Below are 16,159 nucleotides of genomic sequence, written 5' to 3' on the forward strand. Positions count from 1 at the left end.
CACCCCTAGCCTCTTACCACAAATGCGCAGTCCGTACGGGCTGCTGCTGGCACACGGCACCCCGCAATGGGCCGCCGTGCGCAAGCAGCGCCCCTTGGAGCCACCACACGCCAGCAGCATCCTGTGCTGACTGCGCACGTGCCAGATCCTGTGCGTGCACAGTCAGCACGGGGTCAGGGTGACATCACTATGACCCCCATGCTGACTGCACACGCGCTGGATCTGGCGCATGTGCAGTCTGTTTGGGGTGCTGCACAGGCGCTGCCCCCAGTACCAACTGGGCTAGGAATGCCACTGCTCCTCTGGGTAAAACAATTGGTCCATCTATCTCAGTGTTATTCTACATTCACTGACAGTACCTTTCCAAGGTTTCAGACAAAGGTCCTTCCCAGCATTACCGGGAGATGCCAGGGATTGAAACTGGGACCTTCTGCAGAGAAAGCATGTGTTTGACCCTTTGAGCTATGCAGTGTGCCAGTCCTTCATCTCTTGCCCACTGAATGAGGCTCCCAGCCCTTGTGTACTTTTGACCCTTCTTCAAACGCTCACCTCTGTTCCCTTTCAATGAAGCCTGAAAGCCAGTCAATACAAGATTGCACACCTGTGCAGAATACAGACAGCCCTGGCAGATGTCAGCAGTGCTTATTCAACATTTTCTTTTTTGCAGGCTGAAGCCTGAACAACTGCAACAGGTAAATGGAGAAAAAAGTAACTATACTGTATATAGCATACGCACACACACAGAGTGGAGTTGTGAGTATTACCCTGGGGCGTGTTGATTCCAGCCAGCTTACAATATCCAGGCAACATTAGAAATGAATGGGCTTTATTCTCTAGTGCTTTCAGCTCCTCATCAATTATATTTTCAATCAGTTATCTTTGATTTAATTTTTGCTTTCATCAAGGCTTGCTCCCAAGGCAGCTGTGCTGTGGCCGTGGGAGCATTTACAGCCGCTCCCATTCCAGAGCTAACACTCAGCACAAGGACCTTTTTAAAGCTGCAAGCCCACAGTTTTACACATTGAATATCAAATGCAAGTATAGGCAACCCAGTAAGGATGAGTCTCTGCACACAATAATGTGCGTGCATTGGCTGCTATAGCCACCCAGAGTGGCTGGATACAGAGCTGATGATGATGAATGGTGATGAGAGGTGATGTAGTACAGTGGCTAGGGCTGCAATCCAGTGCATATGTATCTGGAAGTGAGCCCACTGCAGGAAGGGGGGCTTGTTTCTGAGTAAGTATGCATGGGATTATACTGCATGGATGTGAGCTACAGAATGCATGGTTCAAGTCTCCCTCATTCCTGCCAGGCACCCACTCTAGGTGAAAGCAACAATTTTCATAGCTTGTCCTGCTAAATCTGCAATATGGGGATGACAAGATACTGGCTTTGTTGTAAAGATTGTTGAGGCAATGTAAGTGAGGTGATCTGGACACTCTCAAGTATAGTGCACAGTAGATCGGAGTTAAAAATTGTTAAAAAAAACAAAGCCAAGAAAACCAAATATGGGCTTTTCAGAAGAAAGGCAAATGTTCTGTCAAGGCTATATTGCAAGCTTTGGAAAATAGAACCATAGTCAATTCTGGATTCTCCATCATTCTTGAATTTCCATTCCCTGGCAATTTGTCTAAGCCTCCGGTAAAGGTTGACTTTTACTGGCTGAATTCTTCTGGGCATTGAGTGGTTTTACTCTGGCACGTTAGCAGTCATTTAGGATAATTTTTGTGGGTTTTAAAATATTGTCTAACTCAGTCAACTGGACCAACTGGATATTAATCTCAAAGTACTACATCTCATTCTTTATTATGATGTAATCAGAGGCATCCTGTTACATTTTTTTCTGCCTGAGGCACATCAGCAAATGCAACCACCCCTCTAGGCAAGGTGCAAGGCCATTGAAATTGCATTGGTATCTGGTTCTGTACACACACACACACACACACACACACACACACATACACACACACACACACACACACACACATTTCCTGGCCTTTCATGACATCACAAATCAGCTGCTTGAGGTAGCCGCTTCACTTTGCATAATGCAAAGGCTGAACCCTTTGGCTTTTAAGTAGGCAGCAATAAGCCTACTCATTACTTAAGCAAAAGTGGAATACTGATTTGAGTCTATCTTGAGGAATTTGTCATTCTTGTGCCCATCTTCCTACTTGGGAGAGATCTTTTTGGAGCTTTTTGCTATTCCTTTGAACCACCATCAATAATTTGGTATCATCAGCAAATTTGCTCACTCTTTGCACTGCTGACTCCTGATCATTTATGAAGAAGTTGAAAAGCACTGACTCCAATGCCAATGCAGGTCCTTTACTAGGCTTGCCATATTTCAAAAAGTGAAAACCCGAATAGAAAAGTTGTTGAGCTCTTCTTTGGCAAAGCTGTTTTTCTGGGGGCCAAAGTTGTTGAGGGTTTATTTATTTATTTTTAAGTTTTAGGGCTATATTTAAACGAAATCGTCAAAAATGACATTTCTATGTGGACACTGCTTCTGACTGAAGTATTTCAGGTATGTCCAGGAAATTCCAGACGTATGGCAACCCTACCTTTACTACATCCCTCTGTTGTGACAACCATCCATCTATTCCTACTTTCTGCTTCCTCTTCTTTAACCAGTCACCAACCCATAAGAGGACCTCTCCTCCTATACCATGACTGCTGTTTACTGAGGTGTAAACTCACAGCTTGTACCCTATTAAAAAATCCCCAGCCTACATTTTTATAGTGTTTCTGTCAAATTATGGCACCTCTCTGTCCTATAACCTGAAGGACCACTCCATGTAATTGTGTTTGTTCCCTGTACCAGAATTGCCTATTCAGTTGCCATCTGCACTTAGTGTCCTCTGGCCTGTGGAATGAGAAGAGGAAGGAACTTTGTACGGATGAGCCTCTGAAACTGCCACCCCCAGTATTATGTCCTGCCTAGTGGCTTTTGCTAATGACTTTTAGAAATGGGTCGTAAAAAAAGCTTCAGTATCCTCATCTGCTGCTGTGGCCATCAGGCTATGTATATGGGTTTCTGCCAGACTAATCAAGTTGGCTTGGAGGTTTGCCACATGCATGATGTAACCATATTCTGATTTGTAACCCTTTGCTCTGCTTGTGCTGCATCATGGATGGCAGATTAGGTTTTCAATGGGTTGCAAAGTTTCTTGCAGGAGAGTGATGTGGGGCCATTGGCAGCCTGTCGTCGACGAAGGGATGCACAGAGACCTGAAGTTCAGGTTTCCAGGTGGTTCTTTATTCAAAATTAGAAAAAAATGTCTACAAGGCTGATGAAAAAATAAATCAAGGGAGGCAAGGAGGATGGAAGAGGGGTGGAGGAGGGGGAAGAGAAGGATGGTGCCAGTGCTACCACCTGCCACTGGAACAGCTGCAAAGAGGAGGAGGGTGGCAAAGTGGTGGCACAATCCCTTGTGCTTGCCCGGCATGTAATGAACCAAATCCTTCTCTGTGGGGTAGTTTCAGAGTTATTTTAGTTGTGTTTTCTTTAAAAAGCAAAACAACAACAACCAGGTATTCAAGACTGCTTACACACATCATTAAGACAACAGCCATAAAAAACATATACTGTAATAAAAAGCAGATACAAGGAGATTAAAATCAATACTAAAACCAAGAGAAATTAAAAATCTCAAGTAGCTAACAAACACAGCATATAATAATAATAATAATAATAATAATAATAATAATAATATCACCACCATGAAAACAGATTTGACCACCATCAGAAGGACAGATAAACAGGAGAGGTTATACCTAAATGATACGACAAGTGGGATCAGAAGATGATCCCTTGGGAGGGAATACTGTGTTCTTATCTAGATATAACCTGTCCAGGTACTTTACCGGTATCTACCCACCCTTCACTGTTAATCACATCAACTTCACCACAGGGAAGGCCTTTGTTCCTGTAACTTCCCACCTAATCTCAGGAGGCAAGGCCCCGGAGATGGGTTTGGCCCCTGGAGATGGGTTTGATGTCAGCCATCAGGAGCATTCAGACAGGTGCAGGCACTCCTTAAAGTGTCCTTTCCCAGATATATTTGCACCATTTGTGGAACTGCGAAGGAGGGAGTGATTTCCTCAAGGTGACACACTGTAGAACTGGGATTTGAACCAAAGTCTCCCATGTTGAAGTCCAGAACTCTATCCAGGTAACTGCACTGAATCTCAACCACCTCACATTTCCTTGCTACTCATCGCCTGAACTCCTCTGTAGATATAAATTACAAAAGTTAGCATAATCACCGGGTGATTTTCTTTTCCAGTTAAAGATACAAACCTGCTGTGCATAGACTTTCAAGAGGAAATTATGTTTGTATCTCTAAAATTGCTCAGTATGATCGTTCTCACCTCTTTCAGCCTGGCGGCTTCTTGTGAGAATGTTGGAAGGGGTAACATTACACTAGGAGGGCCATTAGACAGAAAATACTCTTGACCTTTGACACTTCATTGAACCCAGCATGAGACAACTGGGCCAGCATCTGTCATGACATGGCCCAGCCTTCATTTATCACCACAACCTGTGAAATCTTGTATCCCTTCCTCACTGTGAAAGAGCTATTGGCTGTTGCTCCTAAGATATGTCAAAATAGTATTTATTGCATTTATACCCCATCCTTACTACAAGCAGTTGAATATGGTATGCATGACTGTGACTCCCCATTTTTAGCATCATAGTAACAATGTGAGGAAGGGTGCCTTAAGACGTAGTTACTGATCCAAGGTTACCCAGTGAGCTTCATGGCTGGGTGAAGATTTGAACCTGAGTCTTCTCAATCATATTTTAAACCAGCTGTGGGTATCTTTGGCCCACCAGATGTTGCTGAACCACAACCCCCATCCTCCCTGACCATTGGCCATGTTTGCTGGGGCTGGTGGGAGTTGTGGCAACAACAAGTGGAGGGCCAAAGGTTCCCCACACCTGCTCTCAATTGTTTGCAAACTGCACACTTTGCACCTAAGTGCCCTGTTAATGGGCAGAAGTTATTACTCTTAATTTTCATTTTTTCCCCAGTAATAGATTTGGTATACCTCCTTTTCCCAGCTGTGCCTCTTCTCTCAAATTTCACAGAAAAAGTAGATCCAAGAGTATCTGTCTCTGTAATTAACACTCCAATCCCAATGGCAAAAAACCCCGCTCTTTCAACATGAGAGATCAGGTGGCCATTTGTTTCGATTGTCCCCAATTCCCCAGAGGTTCCTGGAGGGCAGTCTCTAATCTGGGATAGCTCCTCGCACTGGTTGGACAATCAGGGTCCACTTTTGATGATCCTACCTAGGGGAAGGAGCCATTCCACTCACCAGACTAGCCCTGCCTTATGAACTGGACAGTTAGGTTCCAAATGAGCTCCCCAAGAGCTCAGTTGATTCTTTCCCTTCCCCTTCTCCTCTATTTCTTTGCCTTTAACAGTAAGCAACTCAATCTTGAGACATGAATGGGGCTATTAACACTTACTCACCATTTAGTGAAAAACCAATCAAGTCCCTCTAAGGAGCACAGCAGCAAGCTATGCCATTTGTTTCCTGGACAGTTCAAATCCTAATGAAAGAATCTGCAGACTTATTGTAGACTCAGGGCAAACTATCCCATTGAATTTTAAAAGGGGGAGGGGAATCTCTGCAGACAGGTGAGGGACCAACATTGCTGTTGCTGGACTTCTGAAAATACATGCTTTCAGACACACACCATTCAGTGTCTGTTCTTCACCAGCCGGAAATTTGGATGGGCATCTTACCATTCACAATTTCCTAAGTGTTTTCAGTCAATCATACACTTGCCATTGTGAGTGGGAAGATGCAGTTCAGACAGACACAATAGCCAGTCTAAAATTGATCAGCCAACCAAGGAGTGCTGTGTGTGTGAGAGAGTGTATGTTAGACGATGGGGCAGATATTATTTCTTCCCAGCAATAAAGAGAAAGCAGAGGAAGCAAAGAAAATACCAGAAGAAGCAAGAGCTGGCTCTGCCAAAATATTGCTCACCTCATCTGTGCTGGTTTCAAGGGGAAAGTGCAAAAAGGAAAGTGTAATTGCCTCACTTTGGGACTGCTGGGAAAGCATTTCTCTTACTCCAGCATTATCTGCAAATTTGATCTGAGCGGGAGAAAATTAATTAAAATTTCAATTTCCTGAAGGCTCTCATAAAGTGGTTCAAACAAGCAAGTATATAAGCAGGGCGTCTGTGTCTCTGTTTCTTTTATCAGCTGGTGGTTGTTTGCCTCCTCCGATAGGCTATACAGACCTCCAGGTAGGAGTTTACAGTTCTCCTACAGGTCAGAATCAGGATGGGTGAGCCTGCCAGTTTTGGTTTCTCTCAGTTCTTACTACTCTAACCCCACATCCTGGTCCTTAATTGTCTCCACATTTACTCATAACTTTGCTCCCCCCCTTATGAAAATTCACCAGCATTTCAGCACAACTTTATCCTAGCACACACATATTTAGAAGCACTTTCCCCTGATATGTTATGTATGTTATTTTCACTAATAGATAATAACATATTTTTTATTCACATTTACCCCAGCATATGCCATTTTGTACACATTACATAGCTGGAGGACTGCACTGCAAGAAGTGTGGGTTTTGAAGGATGTAGTGTGTCCGCATATCATTTGGGAAAGTGTGAATTAGGAAACCGAATCAAATTTCTCATTGCTTCCCTAGTCTAGAATCCTGCCTGCGGAGTTCTGGAGAGCTCTTGGGGTTTGCAGTTTGTTTCTTAAAGCAGAGCAAATGAAGCTTTTAACTTAAAAAAATAATAATCCTCCACTGCTGTGCTTTAACAAAAACAATTCAGAGCTCTTCATTGCTCTGTAGGCAACATTTGGAACATCCTCACTTATTTAAAAGAGTGCCTAGAGAAATAGAAATACTATATCAGAAAACATTCCATAGTGGCGCACAAGCAAAACGACAGGATGTTTTGTGTGGGGACCAATCTGACTCAGGGCTGGGGTTATTGACACGTAAACTTGGGGGAGGGGAGGAAAGATCCTCTAATCACCCCCAACTTCTCTTGTTGTTTAGTCCCCATGCAGACATGATGCACACCCCTAAAATAGATGTCTCCAATCTCCATCCTGCTCCATCCGTAATTCTCTGAGCAGCTTATGCAATTATTTAAAACTTGGCATTCAAAAAGGAACAACCACAAAGGCAAGCTACCCTCATTGAAACTCCCACCCACCCCTCCAAAAATCCTTTAGTTTTGCTTAGGCAGAAACTTCCAAATTTGCCTTGAAATTTTGCTTTAGGTGAAATCCGGTACCAACTCCACTCCTGGCTTACCAGACTGCCTTTTGGTGCTTTCTGTGCAGGAGTGTCATAAGTACCCTTAAAAGCATTGCGGAAGAGCCTGGGCTTGAGACCAATAGTCCCTCTGGCTCTGACACTGGGATCCTTCGGTGTCTCTTTACAGGCTGTGGGGTAAGTTGCAGCTGCCTAGTTGTAGATAAACCTTAATTACTTCACCATTTCTCTAGCCTTATTTGGAAAAGAGGCATTAAGAATGGAAGGAATTATGTAAATAAGCACCCCCTTTGTCTCCCGATTTATTGGATGGGATCATCTCTGCGGTTATTTCTTATATAGGAATTTATTGAGAAGATAGCTTAGTTCCGGAATCTGGCTCATTGTTTTGCTCCTTCTTTCTTTTCGGCTTTAAGGAAGAGGATGTTCTCTGGGTTATTAGAGGTGGTTGTTGAGTGTCGGCAGGGAGGAAGAGGGATGGAAGTTGTATTTTTTTTTCTAATCCTCCTCGACAGCTACCCTCCCCTCCCCTCTTATAAAATGCCTGCACAGGTCTGGGAGAAACAGGCACATCTGTGAATCCCCAGTGACACCCAACAGCTGCATCAGCATGACCTGCTTGAGATGTGGGATGCCTTGCAGTCCCTGGGCTGTGCAGCTGTAGGGGATGGAATGGGATCAGGGGAGTGTGAAAGACCCAATTTTCTGCTTTCCTAACATGACATCTTTTATTCAGGGCTTGAATTATAGGAGGAGGTAAGCCAGGGCCACTGTTGATGTTAGAGGCATTTTTGTGCTTTGCGTCTAGGGAAGCAGCCGCCGGGGGGGGGGGGGGAGACCCTGGTGAAGCCAAGCATGTGTGTGCTGTCTGAATTGTTAGATGGCATGAACTGAGGAGAAGGTCTAGGGATGTTTTGCCTCTGTTCACCAACTAAATGAAGCCACCGCAGTATGTTGAAGGGCTGGATTTCAGAGTACTCAGCACAGCTAAGAAAAGCCCCACCACCAGCACTAGTCTCAAACAGATCAGCAGTATTCAAGATGGGTACTGTGCAGTAAGCTGGAATGACCTGGGGAGCCTGTCTCTTGGGAATCTCCAAATCACAGTGCCTACCATCTCCTGTTGGTGGAAGGCACTAGGACTTCAGACTGACTGTGCACTGCAGTTGAATGGAGACATTGTCCTAGAGGCAACTTGCAGAGGGATGTGCAACCAGGCTTAGCCCTGGAGAGAGGTGGTGCAGCAGCAGCAGCTACTGGGTCCATGTCATGCTGACAGAGGGATGGCTTGCAGAGGGATCTGCTGGTGGATGCATGTGAGGATGAAGGAAAGGGGGAAAGAGAACATCTCTTTTATCCCTCTGCCCTGCTCTCACCTGCTACTGTGGATTATCACAAGCACTCACTTGAACTTCAGTATTATGGAAGCAGATGATATCATTGCTGCAGCATGAGATGTATCTGTAGTCTTGAACTGAATGGGATTTTTAATATCAAATATCTAACAAAATCTATCTTGAATTACTATGGTGTTTTTGGGGGGTGGGGTGGGGAGCATTGAATCTATTTAGTCCAACAGAGTTTCACAAACCTGCGATTATCCTTTACTCTAGATCAGGCATCCCCAAACTCCGGCCCTCCAGATGTTTTGGCCTACAACTCCCATGATCCCTAGCTAACAGGACCAGTGGTCGGGGAAGATGGGAATTGTAGTCCAAAACATCTGGAGGGCCGGAGTTTGGGGATGCCTACTCCAGATAAACATTACAGACTATTGTGCCTCTAACACCTGACTGGGTTGCTTCACTTCAAGCCATGTGTCTGATGAAATTTCATATATATACATATAGGATTAATCCCAGGCTGAACATGATATGGAAGGTTCAGAGCATCGACACTGCAACCAGTCCTGTTCCCATTCATTTCAAATTACTGGCTTAATCTTGGCTACAGGTAACCAGTTCTTCAGTCCACAATAATGAGGATTTTCCATTCTTTAGTAGCTTGGTAGATCCTGCTTGGCTACATTGCAAAGCTCTCAAAACTGTTGAACCTGACCAACCTTTACAATGTGAATTCCCCCCACCTTAAAAACAGTATTTTAAAGCAAATCATTTCATAAGAATAGCCTGGTAGATCAGGCCAAAGACCCATCTGAATACCCAGCTTCCAGCAACTGGTATTTAAAAGCATTAGTCCCTCCAGCTGTGGAGGTAGAGCATTGCCATCATGGCTAGTAGCCATCAGTAGCCCTCTCCTCCATGAATTCATCTGCTCTTTTAAAATAAAAGTGTGTATGCTTAAAAGTACATTTTTATCATACTGATTTATTGATTTATTTTACAGCATGGAAATTGTGCAGGGGTGGGGAACCTGTGGCCCTACAGATGCTGCTGGGCTTTTGCTCCCACCATCCCTTACCATTCACCATGTTGGCTCAGGCTGATGGGAACTCCCCATCCTAATAATGTGTCTCCCCCTCCCCCCCATAAAACACACCATTGAATATATCTTACCTTCTTGTGTTCAGGCTATAGCAGTATTTGTACATACTGGGGAGTAAGTCTCATTGAATTCACCAGTAGACATATATAGGATTGCACTGTAAATTTCTAATATATGTGAGTTTATTCATTAACATAATACACCAGATTTTCCTAATCCAATCCTCTCTTGATCCTCTCTCTTTACTTTACTTGTCCGGTTTTGGGCCAATGTAATTCTAGCAGTAATTAATAAATTTCCCCTCTAATCCCTTTTCTGTAATTCCCTGTCTTTATAATTATAACTCTCTCTCAGATAATAACCCAATAAAATTACTGGTGGGGCTATTTGGATTGCATATCCAGTTTTCTCTTATATTTTTAACAATGATGTGCTGACAACTTTACTGTTTCACCAGATACATATAGCATAATATCTGTATCTTCCACCCGCTGTCCCCAATGTTGGTTTGTAATCTTGATCTGCTCATTTCCGAACCGATAAAGCAAGTCAGGTTGCTCTGTTGTTGCTAGTCGCTGGTGGGGGGATGGTTCAAATGCCTGAAATCAAACACCTCTCCCACCTTTGTGCTATTTTTGCATGCCATGAAGGTGAGTAGCATTATGGCAATTGCCTGGGGGTGTGGATATGAATGTGGGTGGAGCATGTGGTGAAGTTGCCACACCAGCAATTATGATGTTCCTTGAAGTCCCAGCAGCTGGAAGTTACCATTTCCCTCTCAGCAGGCACCAGTTTGCTGACGGCTTCTTGCTGATTGGCTTCATGATGGTGCCATGATGCAACATTATGGCATCATTCCCAAAGGGCATCCAGTTCTAAAGGGAATGCATCTGAGGTGATGAAAGCAGTAAATGCCTTCATTGTGACAGCAAAGCTCCCCCCTCCCCGTTTAAAAAGGAGGGAATTCAACCACCTCATCTTTAAGAGGTAAGGCCACCCAAATGTGTGGGTTTTTTTTTAAAAAAAAATCTTCCTGACCTTCGCAGGGGGAAATTGTACACACTGCTTGAGACAAAGCTATTAATTTTGTGTTTATTTCTCACCCACCTCTTGATTCTGATTGAGAAAGAGCATCCATAGATATAGATAGGAAGCCTTTGGAATGCGTTTGTCTCTTGCTCATGCACTCTGTTTCAGATACACACATTGATTCAGTATTTGTGCCGGAGTAAGATCCTGCACTGGACTGCAATCCTTTGACACAACCAACACATTGTGTTGCTGGTATGTGGCTGCAGCACGTGTCGTGGTGTGGAACCACCACACCAACCCTGCTAACACTGCTTGCTGCTTCTTCTCTGTTTGGAGATGAGGTGGGGAGCTGGCAAAGTTGGGGGCATTTGGTTGCATGGATGGGAACGTTGTATTAGCAGTGGCACTTCTGCTGGTGCAACCACAGGGCCCACATGTTGCTGCTGCCCCAACCTGTCCAGGTAAGCAGCAGAGATGCTGGGGTCAGAGGGGCAGTTCAGTGATGTGATTCTGCCCCACCACCCATGTTGAGAATTGGCCTCCACAGTCACTTATGGACCCACTGTTAAAACCGTGTTTATGGAAGACAATCTTACTCGGCTACGAGTGATCACCAGAGAAGAAGAAGTTGTACAACTGCAGCATGGGTTTATATGTTTAAACTGCAAAATTAGCCCATGGTTTTATTTTATTTTTAACCACAAGGCCTCCATATGTAAGTGGCTGTGATTTCACAGAAGTGTATTCAATTGCATCTGCAAGGTCTTGGCCTCCAGGAATAAGTTCAATGACTGGAAGGCAAATAATCTGAATGTAGCTGTGAGGCATCTATATCTTCAGGCAATCTTTACACTTGCGTTTCCAAACTATCCACATGATTTGAAGATGAAAAGGTAAAAAGCTAAGTAGCCCTTTGCTCTAACTTTAGCTCCATATATGTTCACAAAATGCTGTTTGATTAATGTGAGGAGATGCAGCCCTTTAAACAAATGTGTCTCTCCTCCTGGATCTTTTGCCTACAGCCTTCCGCCTAAGCAAGATCTTTTTGTCTTCTTCACATCCAGCATCTGTCAAATAAACTGTTGGACAAAAGCCACTGCAAGTCTTGCGCCAAAGACCTCCACGGTGGGTTGCCAGCATCTGTGTGGCTTCTGCTTCTTTCACTCCTTTAAGATTAGGGTGTATAAACCTGATAAATGTTCATGCCAAGGCTTTTAAATAAAGAGACACATAAATTTCAAAGCCTGACAAATAAATACATCTAGGAAGCGGAACAGCTGAAATGCAGTTACTCCTCCGCTTACCTTCCAAGATTCAGTTTCAAAACAAGTAAATCCTAAGGTACTTAGCTTTCCACATGATGCTCATCCATAGAGGTGTAGCACTAACTTCAGTTTGCAAAAATTCCCAAAACTTGCACAGGCAAAATGCCTGCTAGCTCGGGGAAAGATCAAAGTGGGAGCATTCTGCAGTGCAATACAACACACACTGCTCTTCTGGCAGCAGGCAGATTGGTGCAAATCACTTTTCTCATATAGAAGCTGTGGATGGTGTCACACAACAGGGCCGATCATTGATGTTGTGTTATATTGGGCTGCATAGCAAAGGTGTGTCCCATGGAGAGCTGCTGGCACCACCCTGGCTGGGTGCAGACTGATGGCATCATCAGCCTGTGATACCTGCTGGTAGCCACTCTCCAGGCACAGGGCCTATAGAGCACAGTTCAAGTGGAGCCCCAACCTGCACCTGCTTATTTCACTGCCAGTCTTACCCTCTGTGGGAACAGCAGGGCACCTCTGCCTCAATCACCATGGAGGAGCTCCAGCAGCGCTGTGTTTATGCCACCTTGAATGTTTTGCCACTGACCTGCCAGCTAGGCTAAGCTTTTATTATTGGGACATAAGACCTCTGGGAGGCTTATCACCTCATAGCACTTATCTGATTTCGTCATGTGAATTGTACTTTGTGGTGAAGGTTGCCACTAGTAATTGCCTACAATAATCATATCTCTCTAGACTATATGTGCACTGGATTATCGTCATGCTGTGACAACCCCTATGGAGGGATACCTCTTTTTAGCCAAGGAATGTCTGAGACGAGTGGAGGGGGATGGGAAGGATAGAACTGCCAAAGGAAGGCGCTACTTTATAGAACATGACAGGGAAGGTTTGTAGTGAGGCAGTTCCAGATTGTGAGGGGAGAGAAGAAAAGAAAGCAGGGAGGTTGGTGTGTGGTAGGTATGTGGTGGCTGTGCTCGTGGTTGGTTGGTGAGTAGAGTGAGCTGGAGGCCAGAGACCATGCAAAATACAATAACATGTGGACTGTATTTCCAAGTCTCAATTCTGAGATGGCCCAGAAAAGAGAATTCCTGGTGTTTCTCTATCAGAGTGTAGCAGTATTGAGAGGAGCCAGTACTGTAAGCATTTTTTTCTTGCATGCAACTTTTAAAGGTACAGGAGGCCTCTCTGCATATTGATCTGGAATCCTAGGAAATATCCTGTCATCCCTTTTTGATCTGCGATTAGCTGGGATTGCTCAGTTGGTAGAGCATGAGACTCTTAATTTCAAGGTTGTGGTTTTGAGCCCCATATCGGGCATTGCACAGGGTTGGACTAGATCACTCTTCTGGTCCTTTATAATGCTACAATTCTGTTATTCTAAATTGGTCCTGAATATTGCAAAAATGGAGTATAATGGCTCTTCTAGGTTTGAAATGTTGGACAAGTATATTAGGTGGGTCAAAAGAACCACCTACAGAAGAAAATAAACAGAAGAGGAGATTCCTATTCTTTTCCTACCCCTATACCATAGAACACCCAATTCAGAACACAATTTGCAACCTTCAATATATTTTCCCAGGGGTTCTAGTTACAGGTAGCTAGGCGTGTTGGCCTGCCATAGTCGAAACAAAATAAATAAAAAAATTCTTCCTTAGAGCAGCACCTTAGAGACAACTAAGTTTGTCATTGGTATACACTGAAGTGTATCTGAAGAAGTGTGCATGTACACGAAAGCTCATACCAATGACAAACTTAGTTGGTCTCTAAGGTGGTGCTCTAAGGAAGAAAAAATTTTTTTATTTCTTTTCAAGGGGGTTACAGGACAAAGAGGGGGGGGGGAGAAAATCTACTTCCAACTTCCTTCTGGGAATGGCTCTTGGAATCTAACCCATACTTCCTTCCAGATCAGCACAGATCCAAGTTAGTCTTTCAAGTACAGCTTAAGCCATCACAAAGCCAACCAAAATACAGCATGTAAACACACCTGAACAGTTCTCAACATCACAAAATGCACAATGTAAAAAGCTGTAAAAGCTCCACAGGAAGTAATTTAAATCACACTAAAATGCAATTCTTAAAATGACTAATGATAAGAATTTGTGCATGAAACAGATGGATGATTCCTTCAGTGGGGGAAGTGGGAAGACACCCAATTTTCCTAGTCCCAAAAGGCCCTTGATTGTTTACCAATAGAGCCACATCAAGTGCTACCTGTGTGTAGGGCCTGGACATGTTGATGAGGATTGGGACCACACATTTAGCCCACCTCCAATGTCACTTCTTCTTACTGCAGAAACCATGTGACATGCACTATTATTAGAATCATAGAGTTGAAAGGGACCCTGATGGTCATCTCTCTAGTCCAACCCCCTGCCATACAGGAAAACATCTGTGACAGATGGCCATCCAACCTCTGCTTTAAAATCTGCAAGGAAGGAGGGTCCACCACCTAATGAGGGAGTCCGTTCCACTGTTGAACACCAAAAAGTTTCTTCCTGATGCTCAGGCTGGAATGGAGAGGGTTATACAAAACAGCAGGTATCCCCAAACTTGGTCTTCCAGATGTTTTGGGAATACAACTCCCATCATCCCTAGCTAACAGGACCAGTGGTCAGGGATTATGGGAGTTGTAGTCCCAAAACATCTGGAGGGCCGAGTTTGGGGGTGCCTGCAATACAGCCTCAGCTGAAAGCACATACAGACTGTGATTGTTCTGCCTTGTGTGGGGAGGTCCAGTCAGGCTTAAAAGGCAGACTCACAGGTGGTCTTAGATACTTATTTGCTCAGAGGTGTGTGTTTGTGTGTGTATTTGTGACATGTTTTTTTATTCATTATCATCTTTAAACTGTTTAGCATGGTTGCATTGCTTACATCAGAGCATATGATAAGCAACAATTACATGAAAATAAAACAATAGTAAACACTCAGATAAATGTTTCTGAATATATTAACAAAGTTATGTCAAAGTGAATATCCAAAAATTACTAGCAAGATTACTACCAACATTGTTGCAGAAAGTGTGAATTAGGTAAGATCACCTATAAGGGTGAACTAAATCAGATTTTTTTCCCCCATCCCTAAAGCACTGAATAATTGTAATGCAGCTAATGAGATTCAGTTATGGCTTTAAAGTGCTTCTTTAAGAAGGAGGAAAATGATTAATGTGGTAAACAGCAAAGAGCACCCCTTCATCAAATATATTCTGCAACTGCACTTAGGACAATGCTTTTGGAGTCCGGGGTAGTGTTTCTTTAGAAGGCAATATCGTTTGTGCTTTGTGTATCTTGTTCAGGAAAAAAACAACATTATGATGTCTAGACTTCTGCACAATGAGCTGCAGGCAGACAAATGTTAAAGAGGTAATTTTGTAGAACATGATGTTTCAGCAAAATCAACCATTGACCTTAGAAGCAAACAGGCATAACTACGGGCTACCTATTTCATTGGACAGTGGATGGTTGGACAGTGTTCTCGAAGCTACGAACATGAGTTTGACCAAACTGCGGGAGGCAGTGCAAGACAGGAGTGCCTGGCGTGCTATGGTCCATGGGGTCACGAAGAGTCGGACACGACTAAACGACTAAACAACAACAACAACCTATTTCATTGTCTCAAGCCAGAGCAAACATTTAGCTTTCCATTGTTAAGTATTTATAGCACAATACTATGCATGCTTACTCAGAAGTAAGGGCTTACTCCAAGGTAGTTGTGTATAGGACTGGGGTCTTAGGTTTATACACTCTTATTTCGGAGTAAGCAAATTCAATAGGACTTTCTCCTGAGTAGACTCAGAAATGGGCCATATTTTGGGGTGACCAGTTCTCAGGAGAGCAACAACGCCGTAAAATGGCAGCATAAGAAAAAACAGAATAAAAAAGCTAATAAGGAAATAATGGTCACAATGAATTCTGTGTGTCAAAAGTACAGAAACTCTACTCAAATTTATATGAATATGACGATTGAAACACGGTGTGTTTCACTCTCTCCCCCTACCCCACTCATTCATGTCTGTGAACATGTTTTTGGGTACAGCCTAGAAGACATTATCCACATCTGCATAACTAATCGGCTATGGTCTGTAATGGTTCATTATGGGTTACCTTTTTGACTATGGATACGCTGGAACA

General features: G+C 43.6%; 1 protein-coding gene across 5 annotated transcripts in view; it reads left to right on the plus strand.

Moving 5' to 3' along the window:
* Positions 1–16,159, plus strand: part of NRXN3 (neurexin 3) — an 862,130-nt gene that overhangs the window by 627,285 nt on the left and 218,686 nt on the right. The window lies entirely within an intron of this gene.

This window comes from Zootoca vivipara, chromosome 1 (genome assembly GCF_965207765.1).
Source record: "Zootoca vivipara chromosome 1, rZooViv2.hap1.1, whole genome shotgun sequence".
NCBI lineage: Eukaryota > Metazoa > Chordata > Lepidosauria > Squamata > Lacertidae > Zootoca > Zootoca vivipara.